We start from the raw sequence: 27867 nt of genomic DNA, 5'->3' as shown, positions 1-27867 counted from the left end.
TGTGAAAGAGTACTAATAATGTATCTTGATGTGGTAAAAACAAACCTCCCACTTGAGTCTAACTGATATATAGATGAAGGAACAAGTTTTTATTTCATGAATTCAAGGATACATGATCATGGAATATTTCTTATTAACCTATAGATAAGATCTGCTTGATGCATACTGTCTTAAAGAAACAACGTAAAAACAAAAACTGGGTAAATAGATTTAGGCTGTGCAATATAAAAAAAATTCTAATATAATTAGTTAGCAAAAAATGTAATCTACAAACGCTGAATTGAACAGATGCCAGAAGCCATAACATAATAGCCAGAACCCAACTTCCTGCTTTACATCTCTCTAACTCTTTTCATAGTGGTATGAGACGAAGGTTCATACAATTTTCAGAACATGTCTGGAGTCGGAATAATTGTCCTGAGATTGTTCATACCATGTCAATCTGACTGCTGACCAATCAGAGAGCTGCAAAGCAGGAAGTTGGGTTCAGGCTATTATGTCAGACATCCGGTCACGCCAGCCTTTCTAGATTATAACTATTGCCGATGCACCGAATCCACTATATAGGATTCATCTAAATCCCTGAATTCTTTGTGAAAGATTCGGCCGAATACCGAACCAAATCCAACCCTAATTTGCATATGCAAATTAAGGATGAGAAAGGAAAAAGTTTAAAAAAACATTTTTGCTCCTTCCTTCACATGATTTCCCTTCCCACCCATAATTTAGATATTCAAATTAGGATTCGGAATCCCTAACCCAATCCTGGATTCAGTGCATCCCTACGGGATCTATTATCTAGAATGCTTTGGGCCTAGGGTTTTTCATATAAGGGATCTTTCCAAAATTTGGATCACCATAACTTAACACTAAAAATCATTTCAACACTACATAAACCCAACTGGATTTTAATTACCATCAATTAAAATGTACTGTTTTATTTTTACAGGGGAAAAAATAAATATTTAATAAAAAAAAAAAATAGAATTATTTGGTTAAAATGGATATGTAACGTTCACAGCGGGAAGCCACTGTAACGGGAGTTGGTCTCACACCTGATAGTGAGTGTGGTGGAAGCCCAGGGAAATAGCCACAAACATGCATGGTGAATTCGCAAGTTTTAATGGAACTGAAGATGAACACAGAATCAGGTCAAAATCAGATGAAAAGTCAAAACAAAGTCTTTACCAGGCAGGCAATGAAAAACTGGAACAAAAACACAGGAGCAAGACTCTGGAACTTGGAATCACAGGAACAAACAGATTCAATCAATTCACAAACTCAATGACTCAGCTCTGAGCAAAGCTCAGGGTGTGGTTTATAAAGGGCAAATAATTAGGGAATACAAAACACATGAGGGAAACGAGGAGGGAGGAGACCAGGGAGGAGACAAACTAGAACCAGACAGAATACAGAACAATAATAATACAGGATCAGGACAGCCCCAAGAGCCTCCAGTGGCTCACTCAGTAAATGCACCGACTGTGCACTGTAAATCCAGTAACCCTAATCCCAAATTTTCAAATCCCGGTAGGTCCTTACAGGATAACAGGTTTTCGGATAAGGATTCCATACCTGTGTTATGACTTGTGAAAGAGAAAAGTAATACCAGCTAGTTATGAATGTCTGCAGACACCCTTCATGCAGGTCTTCCTAGAACCTTGATTACATCTTCTAGAACTTCCACTATCTATATAAACTAATATCAATATAATTACAAATTTGCATAAGAGCAAGATAGATAATAGAAAAGTTTACAATTCTTTCTTAAATGAACCTTCTGATCTTGCAAGTGTCTTTATAACACAATGGGGCAGAGCAGAATGGTTTGCACAGTGAAAATATTTGCCCTGCGTATAGTTCTATGTCTAAATCTGGATAAGAGTTGTACTTAATGTGAAAACAGAATTGCAAATTTTTCACACTGCGAATGTCTATAACAGCTTTTTAAATAGAGCAAAAAATGCAAATTGCGAATATTTATGCGATTACTCTGTGTTTGAGTTACTCCACAACTATCGTGATGGAGAAAATATTTGCAAAACAGTTTTGAAAATTGGTAATTGAAATTACTGTCAGTGCTATTTTCACGCACAACAACCTCACACAGTGGTCGCACTCATGCAAACTCCAGGCTCGTTTGCGAGCCATTTGCGACAATTTGTGCTACTTGGTAATCAAAATGCACCAGATATTTTTATTATTATGAACATGTATTTATAGAGTGCCAACATATTTTGCAGCACTGAAACATTATAAATATTATAGAGAAGCATATTATATTTTCCAACCAATTTATAAACCAATTTTTTTTATAAATATCTGCTTAAGTTTACAATCCATGCCATAACTTTATGTGCTTTATATTTGTATTGGCTTGGCATAAGTGTTGTAGGGACCAGAACTTCTATAGCTGTGCTTTTTTGTTTCTTCATTACATATGCAGAATGAACTTTTTTTTTTCATACATGTATTTATTCATTGTGGAGTGATTACAGGAATTGTGAGTTAATCTCAAGCACAGACTTTAATTCTAAATAGCCCATTTGGCTAGATCATCAACAAATGTTAGACTGTGCAGGGGGTGGGGGTAACTGATAAAAAAAATACTCCAGAGAGAAGTATATTGGATAGTGATGGGGCCTAGTAAATCCAATGTTAATGAGAATTGCCTACCGTTTTCTTAGTGAACCTTAAATATAAAATTAAGCCTGGTTTCCAAACTTCCTAGATTATGAAATCCCATGTTGTTTACTAAGTCCCCCGACCCCTTGCATCACTCAAGGCTAGGGAGAAAGAAGCTCTATTAAACCATGTGCAACGAGATGGTGGTGAATGGTGGCATGTTTCTGGCATGAGAAAGGTACACAACACTGTAAATGAAACTTTTTCTGATTTTCAACTCCCTTTGAGAAAAATACTTAATACACTATGTATTTTTTTTATAAGATTTTGTGGACTTTTTTTTTACATGATAAATTGCTTTTCTTTAGGTTTATGTGATGAAAAAAAAGAAAGCCCAGAAGTAGTATGGCAATATAATTAAAGCCCAGCTTCAAGCAGTACATTTTAATGTCTTATATCACAGCTAAATTAATTTGGCTGTTTGCCAATAGTAGTCTATTTTGATTTGCATATCTCTATTTTAATCAGATTTGAGCAGACGCAGGTGAGAAACACACAAATATAAAAAAGCAATATGCAGAAAATATATCATCTTTCAAACAGTAACAGTTATATTCACTTCATAATACTATTATATAATCTGAGCACTGAGGACCAGTTTACTGGAAATTAGATTGTCTGGATTGCTGAGGTATGTTAAAGATCCAAATCCTCTGAAAATAAGAAGTACAAACTGTAATATGATAAATGAGCACAATGTATAATATCTCCAGATGGTAGGTACTCCCAATGGAAAATGCCTACACAAATGACTAGGATTCCATCAGAGCATAGTGTTTTGGTACAGGTATGGGACCTGTTATCCAGAATGCTCGGGACCTGGGCTATTCCGGATAACGGATTTTTCTGTAATTTGGGTCTTCATGCCTTAAGTCTACTAGAAATTCATTTAAACATTAAATAAACCCAATAGGCTGGTTTTGCTTCCAATAAGGATTAATTATATCTTAGTTTGGATCAAGCACAAGCTACTGTTTTATTATTAGAGAGAAAAAGGAAATCATTTTTAAAAATTTGGATTATTTGGATAAAATGGAGTCTATGGGAGACGGGTTATCGGGTATCGGATATCGGGTTTCCGGATAAGGGATCCTATACCTGTACTGGCTTTAGAATAATATTAAATGAAATATTTGGATAAAACCTCTCTTTGCACCTGCATGCTTTCCATTTTAGTAGACTAACAAAATATCATGAACATTTTTACAAACAAAGCCAATATATTAAATGCTTCTGAATAGATTCAGTCTAGCATAAAACCATTTAAACCACTACAGGATTGTTTTTTTGTTAAAAAAAAAAAATTCTTAGAGTGAGAAAAAAATGCCCATTGACAATGCTTTTGGAGTGAGAAATAAACTTGCCAAAAAAAAACAACCATTGACTTTAATGCAACCGGACTGAGAAAAAAAAGTCACCTATAGACTAATATATTTTGCTACAAAAAAAGTCACTGCGACGAAGTCTACTGCCCGTAGACTTTAATGTGTTTTTCGCAAATTTTTCAGCAGTTTTGCTTTTTTTTGGTGAATCTGGCCAGATTTGCTCATCACTATTTCCTGATAGAGCACTGCACTGTGTAAGTCATGGTTCATATTGGCTAGCTGATATATGTTAGAATTCAAGATTTACAACTGTAAAAAAAATGACAATCTTAGAATCAGGCATTATATATTCAAAACGTACATTTATTTTTTAAAGCAGAACTTGAAGATATACATACACATGGAGACAAAGTTGGATATAGTTTATATGAAAGTAGAATTCTGACTTGGGAGATGTGAAATGAAATGTCCTGTAGATAACAGAAACCTGAATAAGGTTAAGGATAGGGATCTGTTGCTTGTCCTGGTCCTAGCACTTAGATACCAAAGGAACTGAATGCATATTGGGTAGATACATTTAAAGCTGCCATTTGATGCTGTCAGGTAGGGATGCACCGAATCCAGGATTCGGTTCGCTATTTGGCCAGGATTCGTCCATTTTCAGCAGGATTTGGATTCGGCCGTATCCTTGTGCCTGGCTGAACCAAATCCGAATAAAATCTGAATCCTTAAAATCATGTGACTTTTCGTCACAAAACAAGGAAGTAAAAAATTTCTATTTTTCCCTCCCCCTCACTGATTTGCATATGCAAATTAGGGTTCGGATTAGGTTCAATATTCGGCCGAATCTTTTACAAAGGATTCGGGGGTTCCGCCAAATCCAAAAAAGTGGATTCGGTGCATCCCTACTGTCAGGTGCTTTGAAGTGTCCATATCTAACTATAGTACAGTTCATTTGGCTAAAACGTCCCGGAGATACACAGCATATTTGCACATGAAATGTGATCTTTATCTAAAGGGGTGGTTCACCTTCAAGTTACTATTTCGTATGTTATAGAATTGCTAAGCAGCTTTTCAATTCTTCATTTTTTTTTAGACATTCCAGTCTCTTATTCAAATCAATGTATGGCTGCTAGGGTAATTTGGACTCTAGCGACCAGAATGTTAAAATTGAAAACTGGAGAGCTGCTGAAAAAGCTAAATGACTACAAATAATTAAAAAAAGAAAACCAAATTATCACTCTCTACATAATAATAACAGTTCCAAGGTGAACAACCCCTTTAAAGGAGAAGGAAAGGTTAAAACAAAGTAAGCTTTATCAGAAAGGTCTATATAAATACACCAGTAAACCCTCAAAGTAATGCTGCTCTGAGTCCTCTGTCAAAAGAAACACTGCATTTCTTTCCTTCTATTGTGTACACATGGGCTTCTGTATCAGACTTCCTGTTTTCAGCTTAAACCTCCAGGGCTAGGGCTTGAGCATGCTCAGTTTGCTCCTCTCTGCTGTATTCTGAGCTCAGAGCTGAGCAGGGAGAGACTCAGCCAGGAAGTGTCACAGCAAGCTAATATGGCAGCTGCTATCATAAACAAACAGAGACAGTGTCTAGAGCTGTTTACTCAGGTATGGAAAAGTATCGTAAACAATAACAATGGTGTTCTAGCTTGCACTTTTGTGGCTAATCTATTGGCAATAAACTGCCTTTGTAGCTTTCCGTCTCCTTTAAGCCACTGCACAAGGCAATGAATTTATATTCCTTTCTTCCCCTCTCTGATTTCAAGCTCTTCATTAGATCCTACTTTGCTGTTATTGGGGCCCTGTTAGACATCTTGTAACAGTTAATCTGTGCATTTTTGTGTTATGTTGAAGTCTCTGTCTGTCTTGTTTTGCTAATGCACAGTCCTGTTGTGGGACGATTCAGGCATGGTTAGCGGACATTTTATAAACGACATTTGGGCTATTTGGCAATTTGATATCTATTTCCAAGTACACTGCTGTCCTTTAGTCCTCCTTTGTATGTCAGTGGGGCAGCCCTCAGAATTCTGCTTGCTTTTGTATTTATCAATGGTCTTGAGTCTGTATGTCTGTCTAATAATAGCGATGGGCGAATTTGTCCCGTTTCGCGTCGGCACGAATTTCACGAAATCTTTGAAAAATTTGCGAAAGAGTTTTTGCCGCCGGCGACAATTCGCCAGGGTCACAATTCGTCAATTGCCAGTGAATTTTCACATCAAATTCACGAATTTATTCTCAGTGGCGAAATGGCCAAATTCGCGCCTGGCGAATAAATTCGCCCATCACTGTCGAATACATGTGTCTGAAGTTGGTTAAATTTTGGTTCTGTGGTTTTAGAACATATACAACTATAGTCTATGACCTGGATATAAACATAGGTAATAGGGTGGTTAGTTGGACTGCAAATGTGTCCAGGTGTTTCAGTTTTATGGTGGGGTGAAATGTATTTTACTCAGAATAGACGTTTAGCTGAGCCTTCTCATCTGTGATTTAGATGATCATCTACAGTATGTAGCAGAGAAATATTATAGGTTTCACAATACAGGGTGAAATGTTAATCCTCCTCTTTCAGCTTTGCCATTAATATATTTGCATAGTGTGGAGCAAACCATGATCCCATATCTGTCTTGTTGTATGTAAATGTGATTGTCAAAGAGAAATAATTAATGGTCAGAATGCACAGTACTGATTTAATTATACAGGTCGTCCTGACCCCTATCTATTTTTCTTTTGACAATTGCATTTACATTAATATTTGCATCTCTTAGCAAAAAAAAAAAAAAAGTTGCATTTGGTTTTCAATAGCGTTGAGGACCAAATCAATCACACATGGTTTTAAGGATTTGGATTTGATTTAGCTAAACACTAAAGGGGCCCATTAACTTGCAATAAAATTTAGATATTTTTTTCACAAATCTCAAAAAATTTGTGATTTTCCTATTTTTTTAAAAAAAAAAATCTCAAAAAATGTGAGATTTATTAAATATAAAAACCAAGAAAACCACTAATATAAAACTATGCCAAGTAAAAGATGTTGCCGTCCTATATAAGTCAATGGGAGCTATAAGTCAATGGGAGCTGCACTGATCCTATTGGATTGTACAATCAATTCGGACTTCTAGAGGTTTCCTATTTTTTTTGCTAGGAATTGTCCGAAAATTTGTGGTTTTCCTATTTTTTTTAAAAAAAAAATCTAAATAAATTTGAGATTTATTAAATGTAAAAACCAAGAAAACCACTATTATAAAACTATGCCAGGTAAAATGTCTTGAAATTTAGGGGCATATTTATCATGTCTTGAATTTTAATTTGAAAAATTTCAAAATTCGAATTCAAAAAGACAAACCGGAATTAAGTCCAAGTTTTTTGTCGAATATATGTTTTTTTCCGAATATATCCGTTTTCAAATGAATAGGACAGTATTCGGCCAAATTAGAATCATTGAATTGAAAGAATAGCCCATTTGATTAAATTTGATTCAAAAAAATGATTCCAAAAAAATTAGATTTTTCAAAGTCTACCAATTTACTCCAAATAGCTTCTATGAGGTCCCCCATAGGCTAAAACAGCAATTTGGCAGGTTTTAGATGGCGAATGGTCGAAGAAGTCGAGTTTTTAAAGAGAGACAATTCGAAAATTCACCTCGACCTTTGATAAATCTGCCCCTTATAGTTTTAGAGACAGTGAGTTTTAGTTATGGTTTCCAAACCCTCTAAAATTTCACCTTTCATAAATAGGCCTCTAAGGGCCTGATTTACCAATTTTCAAATATTTAAAATGATGGATTTAGAAATCTGTGGGTCTAGGGTATGCACCTCTTACTTTGGGGCAAAGTGATGTCAGCTTGCTTTTCTAAAAAGGGATTTGAGGATTATGCAGATTTAAAAGGTGAATTGATTTATAGGTGTATACATTTTTTTCAAGGCATCTATGTGCATTTATTGTACATCTTATTTGAACATCATTAACGGTTATATATAGGGGCAGATTTATCAAAGGTCGAATTTCGAAGTGAAATATACTTCGAAATTCGACCATTGAATGGCTATATATCGATTTCATTGATCGATCGGATTTTCTTTGAAAAATCAAAAAACTTTCCCATAGGCTAACATAGCACTTCGGCATGTTTAATTTGGCGAACTATTGAAGTTTTTTTAAAGAGACAATACTTCGATTATCGAATGGTCGAATATTCAAACGATTTTTACTTCGAATCGAATTGGAAGTAAATTCAAAGTCGTAGTATCCTGTTCAATGGTCAAAGTATCCAAAAAATTACTTCGAATTTTTTTACTTTGAAAATTCCTTTGAATTCACTTCGACCCTTGATAAATCTGCCCCAAAATGTTTATCCTGTTTGCATTTAAAATATGTTTGAGATATGTATGAAAGTCTATAAACAATAAGGGGGTTATTTTTTTACTAAAATAAAGAATTCTCATTTTTTTATTAAACCAAGTTCAACCAAACTCCCATCCACAATTTTATCTTATTTATCAATAAAATAACTAGAAAAGGTCAGGTTGGAAAAAACTTGATAAAATCGAGCGAAAACCCGTATCGTTCAAATTGCTTGGATTTGACAGCCAAATCGCTTGTTTTTTCTGGGTTATCGCCCGAAAACCCCAACATTTTTGGATTATCGGACAAAAGCACAGACCGTGATATCTTCAAATTGTAAAAGGGACATCTGCCATTGACTACTACATGACCTCCTCAGGTTTGAGCAGATATTCAGATTCTGATTTTTTTGCAGCTTTAGGGTATAATAAATCTTGAAAGAGTTTAGTTTTTTTACCCACAAAAAATTCAAGTATTTGCCCAAAAAACCCTGACCATAAAAAAAAAAAATCGAGGTTTTGTAAATAACCCCCTAAAGGCATTGGCCCCCCAATAATTAAATGCACTGGACTGTGGGAAATGTTTACATTATATAAATATAACTACTATTGCTAATACTGGGCAAAGAAACAGTATGGTTTATATCTATGACCACAGCCAAAGGCTTCACCAGATCTCCGTGATGCAGACACGTTTCCCTGCTTCTTATTAACAATCCCTTAAGACCCTGCAAATCTTTTACGCTTTCTATTAATCTTTTAGGCTTCTGCCAATATTTATAACCTTTTCACTTATGTGAGCAGTTTGAAAAAAAAAAATCTTCAATAGCCTGATTACATTTGTACAGCTCTTCAATTCTCTTGGTTGAATGCGAAATGTTTCTTTATTGTATTTTAAATGTCATTTTGGCTCAGAGAAGCCAGTCTAAAAAATTCAGTGATGAGCATTCTCATAATAAGGAATGCTTTTAGCCCCAGATGCATCAACGAGAGATAAAATGATAATTACAAGGTAAGCCTTTATGTTTCTTTACCTGCTGCTGAACATACTTTATCTCTCTTTCCTTTAAGATTAGAAATATAAAACAAGATTAAAGGCTGATAAAAGACTGCATTTAGAACCTGTTTTCATATAGTTTAGCATTAACATTTTCTATTAAGAGATAAAAATAAATTATGCATTACATACTTATCTTATTGTAATCTGTGGCTTGCTTTGTATCATACTGCTCTTTCCTTAAAGGCAAATTTAACCCTAAAAATGAATATGGCTCAAAAATGCTATATTTTATATATTGAACTTACTGCACTAGTGTAAAGTTTCAGCTTCTCAGTAGCAGCAAAGATCCAGGACTTCAGACTTGTCACAGGGGGGTCGCCATCTTGGAAAGTGTCTGTGACACTCACATGCTCAGTGGGCTCTGAGCAGTTGTTGAGAAGCTAAGTTTGTCACAAATTATCAAGCAGAAAATGAGGTTGACCTGTATTTTAAGGTAATGCTACAGGGCTGATTATTAATATTCTGATGCTAATTATACTGGTTTCTGTGCTGACATGTAGTAATTATCTGCATTAATTACTAATGAGCCTTATATTGTGACATTTCTATTCTATGTGTTCTATATTGTGAGTGGGATCATAAGCTCAGTAAGTGACAGCAGCACAGAGCATGTGCAGTGAATCAGCAGAAATGAAGATGGGGAGCTACTGGGGCATCTTTGGAGAGACAGATCGTTACTGCTGAAGGGCTGTAGTTGCCTTGGGATGATACAGAAGTCCAAAACATGATATAAAGCATTTCTATCCTACTTCTTTAGTTAAGCTTTAGGTCTTCTTTAAGGAAAGCTTACTTAAAGGGGACCGGTCACCTACACATTAAAAGCTATATAATAAAAGTAATTTGCAAATTAAACATTAAACCAAATTTTTTTTTCATTAAAGCATCCATACCTGTTATAAATGTGTTGTGAGGTGTCAATCAAATATTACCTTCCCCACCTCTATGCCTGAGGCATAGAGGTGGGGCAGTCAATTACTTTCACTTTCCATTCAGCACTTCCTAGATGTCACTGCTCTCCTGACATTACCCCTCCCATCTAATGCTCTATAATTGTGTCGGGTAACTGTGTATGGGCATTAGGTTCCCCATTCTGGTGCATACACAAGATTTTGAGGTGATGTACAACTTGTCTTAACATTATCCACAAAATGGCTCCTGCCTGTGTGCTATGATTGTGTAACTCCAAGACTGAAGGAAACACATTTTAAATAATACATGTAGTGTAAGTACAAAATATTCTGCTAAACTAACATGATAGAAAATAACTTGGAATTATATCTTAGGACGACAGGTCCCCTTTAACACTGCACACAAATATAATGATATACTGTAGTTTTATTTTGTTGTTGTTTTCCTACATTTTACACGGTTTTCCAATGGTCCCACAAATATAGGATGCACAATATATTTCCATTACTTTACATTTTCCTGGATTTTGCATAATTGTTTTCTGTTCCCCTAAAAAACTTAAAACGGGTGTTCTACTGTACAGGATTACATACATGTTCACAAACACTTTTTTTCCTTAACTTTTTTAATTGATCACAATTCTGTCACTTGTTTTTGCCCGAATAATCAGTAACTTTGAACACTAACCTTTCTGTCTGATCAAATCTTTTTTATTTTATTGATTAGAAGGATTTTATAGCATTTTTGTGTTTTCATTGTATTTTTCTTTCTGTACTGTTTTTCCTTATTTAAAATTGCCTGGAAAACTATAATTGTATAGCGTGACTAGTTGAAGAGTTTTGCTCACTGCTCGGACTTATGAAAAGTCATCAAAGAGTGCAAGCGCAGTTGCAGTCCCACAATTTCAGTTGCATTCTTTAAAGGTACATGCATCAAAATGCGTCTGTGCACTTCCATAAAGTTTGCACTTGGCTCCACTCACACCTCCCTTCCAACTGTTCAGTACCAAGCACTGCTGCACTTATGGACACCAGGAATCCTGGTGCTACTGCTATCTCCCTACCAGGTGGTAGCTCCAGGGATAATGTCCTATGTAAACAGGGTGTAACGGTCGGCACCCAACACCAGAACAAACACCAGGCACCCTGGTCTCGGCTCGTGCTTCACCAGTAGTGTGACTGCCTTTGGGCCTCGGGAGGAGCCCGCGGCTTACTTGGATGCCACCTGGACTTAAACGAGAGGTGCAAGATGAGGGTTCTGGATAGGCAGAGGGGAACGACTGTAGAGCAAAGTCTTTGGACAGAAGGTCGTAGTGCAAGGCATGAGGCAATAGAGTAGTCAGAACAGGCTGGGTCGAGACAGGCAGAAAATCAGCGTAACAATTCAGGCCGGGTCTGGGCAGGCAGTGTTCAAAGCGAGGTCAGGCAGCCAAGGGTCAAAACCGGGAGATCAATCAGAAGGGATGAGGCAGAATCGGAGTCAAATAACAGGCAAGGGTCAGGTTCCAGAGTTCAGAGTAGTAAAACAGCCAGGCAGGGTCAAACACAGGAATCAACAGACAAGAAGCTAAATAGCACAAAGTACAAGGCACCAGGAACAAAACCTATCACGGGCAACATTAGATTAACAAATACCCCTTTAAATATTTGAATTTGGCGCCATTGCGTCCTGACGTCATACGTCAACGTGCCTTTAAATGGCGAGAATGCGTGTGGTGTGCGCACTAGGAAGGAAGCCGGCAGGAGGAGCGGCGCGGCAGGCGTCCACGCCACACCACTAGACCACCAGGGTAAGAGTTCCTGACACAGGGACAGGGCAGTAGTGTCAGAAGAATTGAGTACACACATCATTTGCACACAGCACACTGGAAATAACAGCAAATTAACGTAAGTGCAGTTACGTTTGATTTAAGAGGCAATGTGAGTGCAGTTGTGTTCATTTTGACAAATTCGATTCAACTGCATTTGCATCAGGAGCAATTCCCCCTGCGACTACTATAACACTGGAATTCTATGGGAGAAAAGGGCATTGTGGGAAAAAACATGGTGATTGTGTTTGAACTTGCACTTTGCTCATTGCACTTGTGGACTTAAAGTGGTGGTTCGCCTTTTAGTTAACTTTTAGTAGTTTATAGAATGACTAACTCTGAGCAGCTTTTCAATTGGACTTCATTATTTATTTTTATAGTTTGTAGATTATTTGCCTTCACCTTCTGACTACAGTCCCCGGGATTACATAGGAGATAGGGTCTGTAGGTTTGTTCTTAAGTTGAATTTGTAGTTTGAAGATAAAACATATTCATTTACTTATTAAATGCAACAAGACAGACATTTATCTTAACATAATATTTATTTTTACAGTTCTGTGGACATTTATTTTTACCTTTCTGTGCTCCGCAGTAGACAACACCCACCAGAGGGGATTGGGGCAGGTGGTTTATTAAAGCTAAATGCTAATAAAGGCCAAGCAAACCACAGTACATTATGTTGTAGCCTCTGTAAGTAAATATGAGTTGTATGTAAGTCAGGTGTACGTAACTCGAGGACTCCCTGTATTTTCAGCTTTTGATTGGGGAGGTCACTAACCCCATCTAAAAAACAAATGCTCTGTGAAGAACTCTTTTAAATGGCCCCTATGATCCCTCATTTTTATATATGTGATATTTTAAACAGCTTTTTTAATGAACTCCTTTTTCTAATATACTGCATCTTCCAAATACAAACTGCTTTCAGGAACAGGAGAACAATTTGCAAGCGGTTGATGCCGTTAAGCATTCAATATCAGGAAATACTGGGGGGGGGGTTTTCAAGCAAAAGATGAAAAAAGGTCCTCTCAGAGGATTAAAAAATATATGCAGGAGAGACAACGCTATTTTTCATGTGTTACTATTTCTGAATTGTGCATGTTTATTACGACTCCTGGTCAAAATGATTAATTACTCCATCTTGTGTACAACATTGTACCGCTTGCTATGACTTCACTACATGACACAGTGCTCTTACTGTGAACCCAATAATCCTAGAAGTCTGTTAAAATGGTTTTAGAGCCTATTTAATATATTCATCATGTCTCTGTGATAGAAATTATTAATGAATCATTTTTTTATAAAAATTTTGTGAAAAGAGCTGCATGACTTAGAATCATAGACTGCTTTGTATGAAATGACCAGATCCCAATGAATCGGTTCCCCCTTCATATATGGATAAGACTACCAAACATTTCTTGACATTAAGGGGCAGATTTATCAAGGGTCGAATTTCGAAGTCGAAAAAACTGCGAAATTCGACCATCGAATAGGATAGTCCGACATTCGAAGACAAAGTCGGAGGATTTTTAAGATCGTACGATCATACTTCGAATCGACAAATCCTTATACTTCTCAAAACGTACCCAAATACTGGCTATGGGTTATAGGAGGTCCCCATAGTTTAAAATAGCAATTCGGAAGGTTTAAGGTGGCAAAGTGTCGAAGTTTTTTTAAAGAGACAGTACTTCGAATGGTCGAAGCCTTTTCACTTCGAATTGAAGTCGAATTTGGCCTATTCGATGGTCGAAGTACCCAAAAATTACTTAGAAATTCTAAGTTTTTGAATTCGAATAATCACTTCGAATTAACTTCGACCCATAATAAATGTGCCCCTAAGGTGCACATATTTTTAACATGGGAAGTCAAGCTTTTGTCATATTTAAATATTAGTTTTATATTAGTCTTACAAGAAAAAGAAGCAAAACTACACACGGTTTTAATTTAAAGAGGATATTTATAGAGCTTACACTAAAGGTTTCTCACAGCAGTAGTATCCAGGGTCTTGTCAAAGCTAGGAATGGGGCAGGTTCAATAACTACAGGTATGGGACCTGTTATCCAGAATTCTTGGGACCTGGAGTTTTCCGGATAAGGAATCTTTCAGTAATTTGTATCACCTTATTTTAAGTCTACTAAAAATCATTTAAATATTAATTAAATCCAATAGGATTGTCTTATATCTTATATCTTAGTTTGGATCAAGTACAAGACACTGAGAAAAAGGATATCACTAAAATTTCAATTATTTTATTATAATGGAGTCTATAGGAGATGGCCTTCCCGAAATTTTGAACTTTCTGGATAACGGGTTTCCAGATAACTTTAGGTTACATATTTCCGTTATCAATTAGGGCTCTAGCACCTGCCTTAGACCATAAGCTTCATAGTGGTTGAAATATGTAGTTAAAAGTGTTTTATTTAATAAAAATTATTTCACACAGGCCTTATGCATTTTACACCTTATGGGGCAGTAGCCTTTGATTAAAGTGGACCTGTCACCCAGACACAAAAATCTGTATAATAAAAGTCCTTTTCAAATTAATCGTGAAATCCAATTTCTATTTTTTATTTAAGCATTCATAGCTGTTGTAAGCTCATTTAAAAATTTCAGCTGTCAATCAAATATTGTCTGCCCCTCCTCTATGCCCTGGGCATAGAGGCGGGGCAGACAATTACTTTCACTTTCAATTCAGCACTTCTTAGATGTCACTGCTCTCCACACATTCCCCCGTTCTCTTTACCATTTAATTGTGTGGTCAGGGCATAGGGATGGACATCGGGTCCCCCATTCTGGTGCACAAACAAGATTCTGAGATGATACAAGGCTTTTCTTAATAACAGTGTCCACAATATGGCTGCTGCCTGCTTGCTATAATTTTGAAATCCCAGACTGAAGGAAACAAGATTTAAATAATTTATATAGTGTAGTTAAAGTTCATATTCCTTGACTAATCTGATAAAATAGGATTTTGAATAATTTTTGTGGGTGACGGGTCCCCTTTAAGTTGCCCCCTAAAGCCTATATCTTGGGAGAATTGTTCAAGTTATGATGCTCACATCTGTGCCAGCCTGTTAAGTTTGAATAAAAGATTATAATTTAGTGGCTGATTTAAGAATAATCAGTATTCTTTACCATTGCGTAGAAAAAGACAGAGCCCTTTAACAAGCTTAATATATTTTAGTTTGTAAAAAACTTTTCCATGTCTCTAAGCAGCCATTGACTTGCCTTGTTTTCATTTAATGCATTGCTTATAAATTTCCTAAGGTAATCAGTTGGGTGTAAGCAGCATTTCCAGATTGGAAAAATTTGCCTATAATACTTATAGATTCTGCATTTCTAGTAGGCACTTTTATGATGCATTTTAGCACTGTACATAGCCTAATTGTGTTCTATGATCTACTTGTCCAATGGAATTTATGGAACATTCCCATGCCCCAAAGAGATCACAATTTGTGATGGACAAATCTGACCTGTTTTGCTTTGCCGAAATGCATTGAAGTCTATGGGCCATCACCCATTGGAGCCTATGGGTGTCATTTTCGTGAACTTTGTGAAAAATCATTATAATCACAATGGATGTGGAAGTGGATGGCCACAAGTGGAGAGAGCAGGAAGATAGTTTTACTTGAGAACACAACATGGTTCTACTGGTAAAACGGTAGTTTTCGAATGGGTCAAGAGTGAACTTTTTAGGAACAATTCAATTCAATGTGCTAGATGTGAGATTAAAAAAAAAATTTGTTCATCGGTGATAAAAAATGCAATATTGTACCTAATTGTACCTCAATTCATTACAATTTGGGAACATTCTATTTAGTGGTACTGCGTTATGGTGGTTTCGAGTTTTGACTTCCATTTTGTGCAGAAAAGGCCGCAACTTAACATACAAAATTCTACCTCTGTCTAGAATTGCATTAATACAACATAGTTCAAGTTCATAACTTCTACAGTCTTTGATGCGGAACGCTGCCTAAGATTTTTTAGTAACATCTTCTATGCGCTCATCCCAACCAATGAAAGGTTATTACTTCAACACCACACCCAGACATAGCATTGCTATAAAGTTGCTGTTCTGGAAGATTCATCGGACTGCCTTTGCCCTCAATGCTGCAGGTGCTTGTATCCTCCAAGTCTGCTATTCTAGGTACGTTTGGCCTTAAAAAACAAATATACACCCATGTGCAATCTAACAACCCACAAGACAACCATGCGCTCGAAACCATATCCTCTATATCATCTTTACCAGCCTTCCAAAAATATCATCTATCTTTCATTTTCAGCAAGTGTTCCTCTTCTCTTATGTGTGTTTTGTATTTTAAAATGAGGTTTAATGTTTGAGTACTAAAACAATCCACATCTAAACAATTATATTTGTAACATCCATCCTCTACAACAATCCAAGCAAAAATATGCTTATTGAGAACCATTTACTGGCCATATCTATTGATTTTCAATAATTATAACTCAAAATATGATTTGGCTTTTTCAGAATGTGCTTTTAAAGGGTTAAATCAGCCTGTTTAATGAAAAATATGTAATGATTATTTCAACATAATATAATGTTTACACGGTTGCTAATTGATCCTTCCATCATACATTTCTGTGGTGTCAAGTTGTATTTTTTAGGTTTATAAATAGTTTGTTCGTGTCCATTTCTAATACTATTCTAGTCTGCAATTACAAACCTAGGCTGCTTGCTAGGGTCACAACTACACAGGTGATGTTAGGAAAACAGCAGGAGCTTTGATGCAACAAAGAATATGATCAATTAACAAAAAGTTAAGCTAACCAGTATCGCCATGCTATGTATTTTTTGAAAGCTTCAATTTAATTGAATTTTCTCTATGTAACCAATGTCATTATTTGATGTTAATGTCATTGTGTCTATAAGGGGCCCATTCACTAAGTTCGAGTGAAGGAATAGAAGAAAAAAAACTTTGAATTTTTTTGGCTACTTCGACCATCGAATGGGCTACTTCGACCACGACTTCGAATCGAACGATTCGAACTAAAAATCGTTTGACTATTCGACCATTCGATAGTCTAAGTACTGTCTCTTTAAGAAAAAACTTCGACCCCCTAGTTCGCCACCTAAAAGCTACCGAAGTCCATGTTAGCCTATGGGGAAGGTCCCCATAGGCATTCCAAGTTTTTTCTGATCGAAGGATAATCCTTCGATCGATGGATTAAAATCCTTTGAATCGTTCGATTTGAAGGATTTAATCGAATTGCGCAAAATCCTTCGAAGTCAAAGGATTTTAATTCGCCAGTTGAATATCGAGGGTTAATTAACCCTCGATATTTGACCCTTAATACATCTGCCCCTAAGTGTCTCTCACAGGCCTAAACATATTTTTTCCCCTTAGATGAAAAATTATCTTGATAATTTTTAGTAGTATAATAGACCCTAACACAGTCCATGGTGGTCCTGATGAGACAAACCCACACAGTGTCGGACTGGCCCGGGCCAGAACCCGTCTCTAAATATTTCCTATCATGGGGAAAAAAAAATTTCCGGCGACGCTGTTGCGCGTGCGCCGAACGGCGCTGTTGCGCATGCGTCGAGCGGCGGTGTTGCTGGGCAGACGCATTTTTGTAGGGCTGCGGGGGCCGGAGGGGGCCCCTGGACAGCAGTCCCGGTGGGCCTCGGGCCCCCCAGTCCGACCCTGAACCCACATGCTGATGTGGTTAAGGAACAAAGTGAAATCAGGTCACCTAGCACCTCCAGATGTGGCTCAGATAGTTCTGGTAGAAGAACAAAGTGTTCCTCAAGCCAAGTCAATCAGTCAATCCACCAAGGTCATATGACAATATCCATTCAGACCACACAAATGTCAAGTTTAGCACTGACAATTTTTTTGAAACTCATCACAACTATCACTGAAAGATATTTTGTATAGAACTGGCAAGGTCCATACATCCTATTCACAAAAATCAGCCTGCTGGAATAAAAATCACAGCATCTGTCAACAGCATGAGCAGTGTACGCAGAAGCACATATGTGATTAAAAAATGTTTAACAACTGCAAAAGAATAGTCAAACAAAAAATGTTGGAAGAAGCCCGTCAGGTCAAAAAATCTCGAGGAGGACCATATCAGCCTGTTCAGTTCTCCGTGGGAATTGTTGCTACAGGAGAAAACTTCTCCTTCGGCCATGTCTGGGGTACCTGGTGGAGTGGATACAGAAGTCCCATCCACTTATCAAACACCTGGTAAGATATTTTTTTTTGTTGCCTTAACGCATAACCAAAATTTCATACTGATTGCTTTTTTTAATAGAGTACTTGACCTTAACCTTAACATTTATTGTTTGATGTAAAGCTTATTTCTCATTGACATTTGCAACCAATTGGTCCATTCCAGTGGTCCAATTCTCATGTTGGAGGTCACTTTCCAGAGGAAGTTTTCAAATGGGTGAAATGGTTGCGTGTCAAAAAAAAAAAAAAAAGATTTTCCTTTCGTGCGTCAAAAAATATTTTGTCATCCATACATAGACTTCAAAGCATTTTTGAGAATTTTTGAGTCAATAACAGTAACATATACTTTATGTATGCACCAAGGACATTATCGTAACCTCCACTTTGGAAGAGACCAGCACATATGTTTATTGTTTTCTGTTGTACTAGACAGGGTATATTTTTCTGTAGCAATTATGTTTTTGATAAATACCATTTACCTGCCCTGTGTGTGTGCTACTATAACCTGTGAGCTGTTCTCTCTGACTTTGCATAACTATGCACAAATTAATCAGTGCACTGAGAGCATCCAATGGAAGAAAAGATTTGGGACAAATAATGGAACTTTTTTTGTTTTTTTTATTTTTACGTGGCATGAAACCAGAGTGCAGAATAACAATTATATTTTTGGCAAGCATTATTTTTTCCAGTAACAGATGGAAGCAGTTGAGCTGGTTATTATTAAACATTCACTATTCTTATGAAGGATTCTGTCTGGTTTAATAGCAGTGTAACACATGGGCCACTTTCTAAGTCATTAAACTAATGAAATGGATATGGAATATTCAACTTCTCGCCCTTAACCTACATTTTTAAAAAGTCATCTCAGACCCTTTTTGCGGTATGTTATTTAGTTGATTTGGCAGAGAACCATATATTAACATTTTTAAAATGCCTGGTATGGCATCCGGAAACCTGTTATCCAGAAAGCTCCAAATTACAGAAAGGCCAATTCCCTTTTATTAAAATAATCCACATTTTTAAAAATGATTTCCATTTTCTCTATAATAATAATAATAATAATAATCATAATAATAATAATAATAACAATAATAACAGTATATTGAACTTGTTCTTAGCTAAGATATAATTAATCCTTATTGGAAGCAAAACCATAAATATTTAATGTTTACATGATTTTCTAGTAGACACAGGGCCGGATTTATGTAGTGGGTGCCCCTAGGCCCACTGCCATTCGTCGCCCCTGTCCCCTTCCCTTTATTCATGCAAATTTTCATCATCTGGACCGGAACAATGGGGATTAGCGCATGGGAATTAAAAAAATGATTGTATCTCCAGCGCATCCCCAGTGTTTTTGAACCAATGTGGGTGTGGTTGGGCAGCATTCCGCCCCCTAAAATCCTGCCGCCCTAGGCCTAGGCGGCCTTTCCACAAAACCAGGCCTGAGTAGACTTATCGTAGACTTATCGTATGAAGATCCAAATTACGGAAAGAACGGTTATACAGAAAGCACTAGGTACCATGAATTCTGGATAACAGGTCCCATACGTGTATTACACTGTACATTCTGAAACTATGTAGGGATTTAGAATTTTTCATTCAGTGGGAAACTAATCTATATAAAATTATATTTTGTGCTGCTATTTTCAAAAATGATTTTCCCTTTATACTTGCCTCATGTGAACCTGATTGTGGAGAACGTATAATGATATTAACTTTGCTTTTGACTTTTACAACCTTCTCTAAAGGTAAAGGCACATGGGGCTGTGTTTCATTACTTTCAATGCTTTCTCTTGTATTAGGAGGCACTGCAGGAGCTAACGAATAACTCTAAGGGGCATATTTATCAAGGGTCGAATTACGAATTGAAAAACACTTTGAAATTCGAATTCAAAAAGACCAACTGAAATTAAGTTATTTTTTGGTAAAATAGGTCTGCTATCGAATAGGTGCATGTTCGGCCAAATTCAACTCCAAATGGGTTCTAGGAGGTCCCCCATAGGCTAAAACAGCAATTCGGCAGGTTTTAGATGGCGAATTTTTAAAGAGACAGTACATTTTGATTTTTGACTTTTTTTTCAATTTTGAATTGAATTTGGACTATTCCCTAGGTGAAGTACACAAAAAGTAGCTCAAAATTAAAATATTTTTCATTTGAAAATTTTTTTTCATTGATAAATAGTGATGGGCGAATTTGACGCCGGCGCCCGTTTTTGACGCCGGTGTCCGGTTTTTATAAAAAAATTTTTTGACGCCGCCGAATTTTTGCTGCGAATTTTCGCGGGCGTTTTGCGAATTTATTCGCTGGCGGCGAATCGCGCAAATTTGCCGCAAATTCGCGCCTGGCGAATAAATTCGCCCATCACTACTGATAAATCTGCCCCCTAATTGTAGCAAGTCATTACTAGAGAAATAACAAGGTGTTACTTACATTTTAGAAGAAACACCTTCAATCAGGAATTACATTGAATTCAGTCTGATCTGTTAATCTAATATCTAATTATTTCAAGAGGGGCAGCAAACCCTCTTGTTATATTTTTTCTTTCTTGAGCTAAACGGGGCAAGCAAGTAAACTGAAGCTGCACCATGTTTGATCCATGTGAGTTAGATAATTAGATTACCAAACACAGGGCAAAGGGCTTGAATAATGGTAATGTAATTACCTTGCTCACATGGAAAAGCTTGCGTTTTCCCAGATCAGCTCAAGTAATAAAAAAATAACTATATTTTTCATGATTAAAACTGTAGGCAAAAATTATGTCCTGCACAAGCCCTATTCTTGAACACATGTTGAATAGGAGGATATTCTGCCCCTTTAATGGAACAATATGAGGCAGATTTATCAAGGGTCGAATTTCGAAGTAGAAAAAACTTCGAAATTCGACCATTGAATCAAATTTGGCCATTTGCGGTCAAAGTAAAATCGTTCGATCGAACGATGAAATCCTTCGAATCGAACGATTCGAAGGATATCCATCGATCGAACAATTTTTATTCGACTTCAAAAAAACGTAGAAAAATGCTCTAGAAGGTCCCCATAGGCTAACAAAGCACTTCAGCAGGTTTAATTTGGCGAAGTATTGAAGTCAGACAGTACTTTGATTGTCGAATGGTCGAACAATCGAAGTATTTTACTTTGAATCGAATTCGAAGTCAAAGTCATAGTAACCTATTCGACGGTCGAAGTATCCAAAAAATTACAATCAAATTTCGATATTTTTTACTTCGAAAATTCCCACGAATTCCCTTTGACCCTTGATAAATCTGCCCCTATGTGCTCCATCATATTCCAACAGGCCCATTTTTATGCTGCACATATAATAGGGTTTTCTTGAGTGCACCAGTGGTGGGGAATAGGCATTCCCTATAACTTTTAATCCCATCAACTATGACTACTGGTAATCAAATTGCGACAAATCTCCCTATTATGAAATCTGTGATGTGATTAAGCAGTGTGAACCCTATTTTTATTTGGACTAGTTTATAAATCCATTTCAGATTACTCAAATGTGTTTATTACTAGGGAATTTGACCCGTTTCGTTTCGCCAAAAATCTGCCCATCCCTATTTATTACAAAGTGGTTTGCACATCCTATACATACATGAAAATCATGCTGCATATTCCTCTTGTGACTTTTAATCTCTTCAAAGTTAGAAAGAAACTTTATGCCGGCTGAATGCTACAATGAGATTCTTTTGACATTTAACTGGGCTATCAATACTAGAAATGTCTGAGACAGAGTAATTTCCTGATCTTTGCCACCGCTTCCCGGTGATGTCTATTCTTTGATATTTACGGTGGTACATGCTTTCCCTGCTGTGACTTAGAGCTAAACCATTAAACCGAGATTTCAAATCAACATGAAACCTTTCCTTTAAGAACCAGCATAGACCATTGGTAGTTTCTCAGTTAAAATATTCTTTAGCCATACTCTTATTTATAATTTTATCAAAGATATTCTTTGCTGCGGCATTTCACATAGATACTGTACAAAAATAGCTGTAACTAGGAGATTTGCATGCTTCAACGTGTGCCAGTCTGCTCTTTGGTGATCCAAAGCTTAAGGCAAAACATAAAAAAGCAGAAGATTAAAGTTTCAATCTTCATCATTCCCTTCTTGGTTGGTAAACAATGTATCTAGGTATTAGTGGCATTTTTATCATAACGATGATGCCATTCACAGATTTTAGAGAAACCTTTGGCAGGCAGTATACTAAAAATACCTGCATCCAACCAACCTTGTTGGATATGCAGCTATTACAGCTCACTTGTTAACACTGGTCCTCATATTTATGATGTACAAATTAAGAAGAACTTGGGATCTTCTTTTAGCAAACACAAGTAAAGGGCTACTTTGTGCCCGCAAACAACGTTTTCTACACCTTGCCCTGAATACATTATGTACCAAGCCTTGCCAAAGTGCAAGCTCTGCTGGTGTTTTCCCTACTATGTGCATATATCTAGCGTATCTATAATGCATGTAGTGCACATACACACCTGATGACGCATCCATGTCACCATGCTAGTGCATGGCTGTCCAGTGCTTAAAGGGCACCTGTTGGGTAAAAATATTATCCCCAACCAAAGGTTTGGGGGAGACCACACTCTGGTTGGGAGTAACAGTAGTTTTTTTTCTAAAATTGCCCCCGACAGCACTAGGTCACCTGTACCGAGAGGGAGCTCCCAGTACGAGCGGCACATGTGGATAATGAGCAAATGCTACAACTTGCTCGTTATGCATGTGGCGTCAAACACATTATGAAGAAGTGCTATCTACAACATGGCTGCTTGCCTGGAGCTCCCGGTCAGGGGCGCTTCGCCAATGAGGCGAGTTGAGGATGTCGCCTCAGGCGGCAGCACCCCACTAGGTACCAGGGGCAGCAAAAATGCCGCTCCTAGTAATTTAAGAACCAAATTTCTCTAGCACAGAGAGCGCAGTTAGGCTCTTTGCGCTAGCGTACTGGCCCTCTCTGCTGCCCTCGTGGACCCCCCGGACCCCCTCAGGTACAAAAAGGTAAGCGCACGGGGGAGGGGGGGGGCGGCGGAAACTGCTGCTGCCTCAGGTGGCAGAGGGGTTAGGATCGCCCCTGCTCCCGGTCCTATCGATGGCGGGGGGCAATTTAAAAAAAATCTACTGTTATCCCCAACCAGAGAGTGAGCACCTTTGGTTGGGGATAATATTTTCGGCCAACGGGTGCCTTTAAAGGGGCCAAACAAATGCTTGATTATCAAGTTCAGCCTTGTATCCTAGTTCCTGTCTACCTACTCCTGAGTTGTGACCTGTACCGTAACCTGAATTATCACTTAAGATTCTACGCTGACGTGGATCTGTCCACTATTCTTCTACTGACCCCTTTGTACTGCGCTACTCAGCCCAACAGTCTCTCTTCATTGCTGTCCTTCATGTTCCTTCCCTCAGGCAAGCCTCCATCTAATGTGAGGTGCTTGTTGGTCTTAAGTTTGAAAACAGGCTTGACACATGATCCCTAGATTATTAAATAAATAAAAATAATCAGAATAATAAAAACTACTGCATATCATAGAATAAACTCTTCTTCTAAAATAGCCTATACAAATTGAAAAAACTGCCTTGCCTAATATTATTAAACATTCTTAAAGTCAGTACTTATCCTTCTTTTATGAGCAAAGAAATTACATGTATGTATTTAAATATAGCACATATATGTATATACCTCTGAAATCGAAATACAAACAGAGACTGCATTCCATCCCTGTCTATAACAATACAAAGAGATTTGAAATGGTTAAAGAACAAACAGCAAAACAAGGTGATACCTCTAGCACAGAACGGAGTATTGTTGTGTAGCAGGGTAGCTGGCAATTTATAAACTGCCTGGCATGCTGGGAAATTAACTTGGCAGGATGTATAACAAAACATTGGTTAGAGCCAGAAATACAGTGTCTAATTTTATCACTGTTCAGTGTTGTTCTGCAACCATGTAGCATGTAGTCTGTTTTTATACATAAATTATATGCATCATTCTTTTCTCAAATATTTTCCTCCCCTTCTCTGCATTTGCAGACAAAGAGCTGCCGACATTCATTCAGTCAGTATGAAATATCAAGAGATTTCCCAAATGTGCTTCATCGCTGAAGTCTATAATCAGTTCCACTGAACCCTAATGAAACACCAGTTTGCATGCTGGCATATGAATATATTCAGCATTAACTATACACGCTTCTAGCATAAAAACATTTCTTTAAAAATAGATTTAAAAAAAATCATATATTTAATTTAAAAAAAAAATACAATTTGTATAGTGGAGAGAATATTAAATCATTTATGCCCTTTACCATGATATGACAGGGATGATTGGCATTCACTTCTGGGTATTACTGTAAGAGCGGCAAAAGTGACAGTTATGAGATACAAAAGTACGGGTTCCCCTCCAGGAGCCTCTGCATTCAGCAGTCTGACAACTTGGTCAAGCCTTGCCCTTACCAAAGCACACAAGTCTATTTGATCTTTCCCCTTAGCTTCCAAAGGGAGACGTTTTGCAAAGCAATATATTATGGGGATCTGTGGTCAAGTTCACATAGTATGTGCTGTGAATACTAAATGTTTTTTTTATTTTTTTATTATTGATTTTGTTTCTGAAAAAAAAAAGTATAACATGGTTTCTATATGAAAGATAACAAGGCAGACTCTATTCAAGGTTAGGCATATTTACGGCGTTTGTGTATTTCTTATTATAAACAGTGCTTATTGATGTAACCAGTAGTGATGGGTGAATTTGCGGCATTTCGCTTTGCTTAAAAATTTTGCGAATTTCCTGCAAAAATCGTGTAACGGTGCAGGTGTATCCTTTTTTACGCCGACGTCCGTTTTTGACACCGGCATCCGTGTCTTGGATGCCAACGTCCGTTTTTTGGATGCCGGCGCACATTCGCTGGTGAATTTTCATGGTGGTTTTGCAAATTTATTTGCCGGTGGCGAATCGTGGGAATTCGCCGCAAATTCGCGCCTGGTGAATAAATTCGCCCCCTAAACTAGTAACCAGTTATAAGAGGTACTTTGTAAAGAGAATGCTGTATCTTGCGTCTTGGTCTTAATGCACAATGGCAATAGGACATTGCACAAGTAAATTTATGCCTCTTCCAGGCATTTTAGGTTTACTAACTTACTTACTTACTGTTTGCAGTTGGTAAACAATTGCGTGTTTACAAGTGGTGCCAATGTATCCAATCCTGTAGAGTAGCCCATCCTGACATTTTATTCTTGCTAATTAGTTCAAAGTATAATTATATATATACTTATAGTTCACTCCCACTAACCATCTATAATGTCCTCTAATGTACTTGTAAAGAATAATCATGTCCCCTTACAAGAGTCTTTTCATCAGAGAAAACAACCGCAATCTCGACAGTCTACCCTCATAATTTAAATCTTCCATCTCCTTAATTGGTTTAGTTGCACTTCTCTCCAGCTCATTTATATCCTTAAGGACTGGAGTCCAAAACTGCACTGCATACTCCAGATGAGGCCTTACCAGGGACCTATAAAGAGGCAAAACTATGTTTTCATTCTCTTGAGTTAATGCCTTTTATGCAAGACAGAACTTTATTTGCTTTAGTGGCCACAAAATGACACTGCCTGGAATTAGAGAACTTGTTATCAACAAAAAAACCTTACGGAAACTCAATACGCTGACATTTAGGGGCACATTTACTTAGGGTCGAATATCGAGGGTTAATTAACCCCTTGATATTCGACTGTCGAAGTAAAATCCTTCGACTTCAAATATCGAAGTCGAAGGATTTACCGCTATTCATCGTTCGAACGGTCGTAGGAAAAAAATCGTTCGATCAAACGATTAAATCCTTCGAATTCAAAGGATTTTAATCCATCGATCGAACGATTTTCCTTCGATCATAAAATACTTAGAAAGCCTATGGGGACCTTCTCCATAGGTTAACATTGTACCTCGGTAGGTTTTAGGTGGCGAAGTAGGTGTTGAAGTTGCTTTTAAAGAGACAGTACTTCGACTATCGAATGGTCGAATAGTTGAACGATTTTTAGTTTGAATTGTTCGATTCAAAGTCGTAGTCGAAGGTGGAAGTAGCCAATTCGATGGTCAAAGTAACCAATTTGATGGTCGAAGTAGCCAAAAAAATACTTTGAAATTTGAAGTATTTTTTATTCTATTCCTTCACTCAAGCTAAGTAAATGTGCCCCTGTGTGTATAACTTTCATTTACATTATTTTTGCCAAAGTGCATAACCTGCATTTATCAACATTGAACCTCACTTTCCAGTTTGCTGCCCAGTTTTCCAAATTAATCAAATCACTCTGCAAAGTGACAACACCCTGCATGGAACCATTAGGAGATTAGACAGCAAGGTATTGAAGTATTTTTAAAAGGGCTTGGACATTTTGCTTGTGCTTTTCTCACTGGATAAGATGGGTTATTACAGTTACTTAAAGTTGGGGGTATGTCTGCCATCATTATTTTGTGGGGCTTTGTTTTGCTATGACATTTGGATCAATGCTTCAGATACAGTACTTTCTCAATTTCTCAAGAGAATTCATCTACTTTATGACCATATACTTCTGGATGGTTGGATTCTTGCAATTTTCCAATTGAGTGTCGCCTACCTAAAGGGCTCTCTAGAGAAGCATCCTCTCAACAAACACTTTCATTGTACACATAATCACAACTTATTGGTTCTACACAACAATTGAAGGAGGATAAGAAGGTATTGCCAGTCTCAGAGTTAAACCCTCTGTATATTGAACATCCGTAAATATGACAGACAAACAGCAACTGGGGAACGGGAGACATATTTATACATCATCTCTGGTCTATAAGTGTATACCAATAATTAATAGAAGAGAAAAGCAAACCAAAAGTTATTGACCACTAATCATTTAGAAATCATGAAAAAATATACGTTTTGTTCATTGAAGCAGTATTTGCCAAGACAAGTGGGGTCTACATTTCTGTCAGACACAAATATTTAAATTTTCACAGTTGAACTTTTTTTTTTACACGTATTTCTTTGATGATATGACCTTGCAGATCTGTCTCTTTGACCCATTAAGGCCTTTATGCCTAGCAAGTTGAGAAGACTTGGGAGAAAGGAAGCCCCATTGACAAACTAAGCATATAAACTGGAATCAATTTTGTAAACCTGTGCCATGTTTTGTAACTGTTAGACATAAAATGAGGGATTTTACAAAGTTTAACAAAATTCAGTTGCTAGAATAGTTGTGTTAAAGGTTGCCTATTTGGCAATATAATCCACACAAATGAGAAAGTGAGAGAGAAGAGTGTAAAATAAATATTTAACATCTTATTATTTTGCCGTTACCATAGACTGCTTCTGTGTTCCATACAGGTTAAGCACACAACACATAACGGAAATTCTTTTCACAGTTTCTACCATTAAAATGCTACTGTGTTTTTCTGCAAATAAAAGCCCATAGCTTTATAAATATATAATAATTTTTAAGTGGACAAATAGCTTTGCAAATGCTTGGCAGCTGGAAAATGATCATCTTAGC

The 27867-nt window shown here is 37.1% G+C and overlaps 1 protein-coding gene across 1 annotated transcript in view; it reads right to left on the bottom strand.

The window, feature by feature from the left end:
* LOC108710852 (phospholipid-transporting ATPase VB) overlaps positions 1–27867 on the bottom strand; it is a 663706-nt gene that overhangs the window by 609476 nt on the left and 26363 nt on the right. The gene's annotated exons all lie outside the window — the stretch shown is intronic.

This window comes from Xenopus laevis, chromosome 3L (genome assembly GCF_017654675.1).
Source record: "Xenopus laevis strain J_2021 chromosome 3L, Xenopus_laevis_v10.1, whole genome shotgun sequence".
NCBI classification, from domain to species: domain Eukaryota; kingdom Metazoa; phylum Chordata; class Amphibia; order Anura; family Pipidae; genus Xenopus; species Xenopus laevis.
The sequence above is the reverse complement of the archived record's forward strand: the minus strand, read 5'-3'. Positions and strand labels throughout refer to the sequence as shown.